Source organism: Arachis hypogaea, chromosome 7, assembly GCF_003086295.3.
Source record: "Arachis hypogaea cultivar Tifrunner chromosome 7, arahy.Tifrunner.gnm2.J5K5, whole genome shotgun sequence".
NCBI lineage: Eukaryota > Viridiplantae > Streptophyta > Magnoliopsida > Fabales > Fabaceae > Arachis > Arachis hypogaea.
In genome coordinates this window covers 30,679,177-30,683,971 of record NC_092042.1, presented here as the reverse complement: position 1 = coordinate 30,683,971, position 4,795 = coordinate 30,679,177, and positions in this window count along the sequence as shown.

The window sequence follows — 4,795 nt, the reverse complement described above, 5'->3', positions numbered from 1 at the left end:
GTGTCTCCCACCTAGCACTTTTAGTTAAAGTCCTTAAGTTGGACATTTGGTGGAGTCCTTGCTAGGGTGGCTTGTGCTTAAACTCTTCTTCGAATCCCCACCAGTCCTTGCACTTCCAATAGCCTCCGGGATCCCAATTTAAGCGTACAAGGCCTTCAAGGGGGCCTAAGCAAGTAACGAGGCCCTTAAGTTGATAGTGGTCTATGTATGTTCCGGGGTCCCATACTTTATTTGTTAACTCCTTTTCTTCTTGATCTTCATGCTTCCAATAGGGTAACAAACTTATTGAATTCTCCTTGCAACTCATACTCATCATCCTAATTCCATTGAATTCGGCTTCACTCCATCTTTGAGATTCGAAGTTTGATATTCCCTCCTTTATGCACCTTGATTCAATTTTTCCACCGACATCTAATCCGTTCTTACTCTCTAGCCCACAAAGAGCTCTAAGTTGGCCGTCCGTTTCTAACAATGCATATTGATATGGGCCAAGAAAATTAAAGGATGAGATGATTACCCACTCAATTTGTGATTGGGACGGCGACTTAGCAAGGAAGATATCCAATGGTCTTGACATTGTGGGTTCCACTTCCTTTGGCTCCTTCATGATGATTTCCATCTTTTGATAACTTCCTTTAAATTCTTCTTGTTTGCTAACTCCCTTCAAACCTTTATTATTGATTAAGTCATGTGTTGGAGGTTGCGCACCCTCCTCAACATTGGCTTCACATTCGAAGGGGGAAGCTTCAACAAGATCACCATTGTCACTTGATGTAGAGTTATTTTCATTGATGGAACTTCCTTCTTGTTCAACCTCCTCTAGGTCTTTTTCCACCTCTTTATCGTCAACAATCTTCATTTCCTCCGCTTGTTGCAACTCACATTCCATTTCTTTACATTCAACTTGAGTTTCTAAAGTCTCTCTCATACCTCCCTCTTTGGTTGCTTTCTCACAATCATCCATGAACTCATTTCGGTTGTGATATGAGTCCCAAGAATCTATCTTTTGACGGATGGTTGCTTGAAATCGGTCCATTTCTTCCTTGAAACGATCCCTTAATTCTTGTTCCGCTTTATTAACATAAGTAGGATCATATTGCTCTTGGATTAATGGACATTGATATGCTTCCATGGAGGTTTGTGGCGGAGAGGGGAATTCATGATATGGTTGGAAAGAAGATTCATCAAAGCTTTGAGGTGGGAAGTTATTTTGGTTAATGGTGGAAGGTGGAATTATACGGGATGTGAATTCTTGGAGGGTAGAGGTGAAACTAGTGAAGGCGGTTTGGAGTTCTTCTTGCTCTTGAAGAATGATACCAAGTGTATCATTTATGGGGACTTGGGTTGGAGGGTAAAAATGTTGGAGTGGTGGTGATTCAAGGGTTGCTTGTTCATAATCGTCACAAGGGTATGCATAGGGGGAATATAGATTTGGATCATATGTAGGCGATTGGTGGAAATAAGATGTGGGTTGAGAATATGGTGCATAGAATGATGGTGGTTGAGTGGTATAACCATGATAAGAATCATCATATCCATAGGAATGATATGCATTATAGGAGAGATTACCATCATAGTAACTTGAGGGGGAAGGTTGCCATGGTGATTGCTCATGTGGATATGGCTCCCCTCCTGAGAATTCGTCTATCCCATAATGTGAGCCATCATTCAAGTTTTCATCGCCTACAAAGTAGTCATAGTCATATCCAAAACCACAAGGACGAGAATTCATAGTGGCAATTAGAAATAAAACTAATAGAGATCTAAAACTAACAAAAACTACCAAACAAACAAAGGACAAACATATTCACAATATTCACATATTTACATTAACCAAAAACATGGCACTCATGCGCATTCCCCGGCAACGGCGCCATTTTGACAAATGAATTTTTGCCGGTATAGAAATTTTTCAAGTAATCAATCGTAGTATAGTCTAAACCGACGCAAAATCCATCATCAAACAAATCTACAATCTATAATCGAGAGTATTAGTCCCGAGTCGTTCTTCCCTAGGAATGCTACAAGGATGCATGTTATTGGTTAAGTGGTCTTTTTGTGGCTTGAAGAGTGTGGCATAAAAGTGTGAATAAAAGAAAACAACAATCAATCAATATTAAAAGCCTTGGCCAAGGTTGAACATTGGAAGTTCCATCACTATAATTTCCTTCAATTGTGATAACAAAGGAGTGTTGCTTCACTTAGTCAACCCCTAATTATAGAGGAAAGTCAAGTAAAAGTAACTAACTCAAGTCACAAGTCCTAGTCTTACCCTAGGGAAGTCTAGCTTTAGTGCACTCTAAGTCAATTAGCAATCCTCAATTCTTAATCAACAATTGACATCCATCATTCAAGTGTCTCCAATGACTCAACCACTAGGCCAAGTGAGGGAAGACTACTCCATATCTAAAGTTGGCATTTTCTCAAACACTTGGAGGGCAAGAATGTAAGACATAGTAAAATGGAGAGAAAAGAATTAGAATCAAAGCAATTCAACACAAGAGATCAACAACAATCAACAATGAACAACAATGAAAATGAAATCTTCAATGAATCAATAGAATCCAAAACAACAAAGTCAAATCTAAGATCTACAAGAATTGAACAATTACAAAACACTAATGAGATTAGAGAAGAGAATCTACAACATGAACAAAGTAAATTGAGTGTTGTAATAGATCTCACCAAGGAATGGTTGAGAATTGAGAAAATGAAGATGAATCCTAGAGAGAAGTTGGAGTTTCTCTCTCTACAATTGTAACTAACTAAAAAATATCTACCTAATGATCTAAAATTAGTCTATGGATGTGAATGTGTGTCAATGTGTGAATTTATGAATGAATGAATGTCAATCCCCTTCAATCCTTGGCTCTTATATGCATTTTGGCGCCAAAGTTGGTTGCTGAGACCTCCCAAAATCGCCAGGCACGTGTTGTAATAAAAGAATCACGTGCGGGCTTCGACGCGTGCGCGCACGGTGCGCGTGCGCGTCCTCGGCCAATTCTGCGATGTGCGCGCGAGCGCCTTGTGCGCGTACGCGTGCTCGGCTGAGATCAACTCTTTGGCTTTTTGTGCTTCTCTCCACTTGCATGCTTCCTTCCTTGCTTCCTTTGATCCATGCCTAGCCTATTTCATCCTGAGATTACTAGCAAACACATCAAGGCATCTTATGGAATCAAAGAGAAATTTAGAATTCATCAAAATAAGGCTTAAAAAGCATGTTTTTACACTTAAGCACAAATATGGGAGAGATAACAAAATCATGCTAATTCATAGGCTAAATGTGACAAAAGGTTATCAAAATACTCTAAATTCAATACAAGATAAACCCTCAAATTGGGGTTTGTCAGTGATGCATAAAGTAGCTACACTATATCATCCACAGGCCAATGCCCAAGCAGAGCTTGCAAATAGGGAGTTAAAGAGGATTTTGGAAAAGACAGTGGGGAGTACAAGAAAGGATTGGGCCAGAAAATTATAAGAAGCTCTCTGGGCATATAGAACAGCATTCAAAACCCCCATTGGAAAGTCTCCTTTTTAGCTGTTATATGGCAAGCCTGGTCACCTTCCTGTGGAGCTAGAACACGAAGCTTACTGGGCCACTAAGCTCTTTAATTTTGATCCCCAAGCAGCAGGAGAAAAAAGGTTGTTGCAACTCAATGAGTTAGATAAATTCAGACTGGAAGCTTATGAGAATGCAAAGATATACAAAGAGAGAGCTAAAAAGTGGCATGACAAGAAAATTTTGAAAAGAGAGTTCAAACCAGGATAGCAAGTACTCCTATATAATTCCAGGCTCAAGATTTTCCCAGGCAAGCTCAATTCTAAATGGACTGGCCCGTATTTGATCACAAAGGTTCTCCCTTATGGAAGCCTTGAACTTCTAGATGAAGCAACAAAGAACAATTTCACAGTAAATGGTCACAGGGCAAAGCATTACTTGGGACGCCATTGGGACAAAGAGAAAGAAAATCAGAAATTAAGCTGAGCAAGAATGAAGGATGTCAAGCTAGTGACATTAAAAGAGCGCTTGTTGGGAGGCAACCCAACCAAAGGTAGTTTTCTTTTCTTAACTAATTCAATAAGAAGATTAGGTAGTTTTATTTGTATTGCAAGTAGCTAAGTTTGGTGTTACACACCAAAATAATTTAAGGGGGAATGAAGGATGCTAAGTTTGGTGTTCCACCCATTTAAAAAGACATTTCAACCCTCTGCACAAATGGCTACTAGCTCCAAGCAATCAGGAAAACCACTAAACCATTGTCTGTTTTCTAGTTTTTAGCTTCATTACTTTCAACAAAAGCACAAGGTTTCATATAACTGATGCATCATAGATAGTAGCTAGGAACTAAGTTTGGTGTCTCCTCACCAAAGTAAGTTCAAGTTCATGCTAACCATTTGCCTATGTGCTTGGAAAAACAAGCAACTTTCAAAAAAAATTATGCAGAAAAAGACACTTGGTGGACGAAATTGTGATTCCTATTTTCTTGTAATTGGATTTTAGAAATTGGCACGAGTGGACACAACTCCGTTCAACTAACCAGCAAGTGTACTGGGTCGTCCAAGTAATAAACCTTACGTGAGTAAGGGTCGAATCCACAGAGATTGTTGGTATGAATCAAGCTATGGTCACCTTGTAAATCTCAGTCAGGCGAATTAAACATTATTTATGGGTTCGAGGATAGGAATAATAAAAAGAAATAAACAATAAAAGGGATAGAACACTTATGCAGATTCATTGGTGGGAATTTCAGATAAGCGGATGGAGATGCTGTAGAGCTCTTGGACGCCTGCT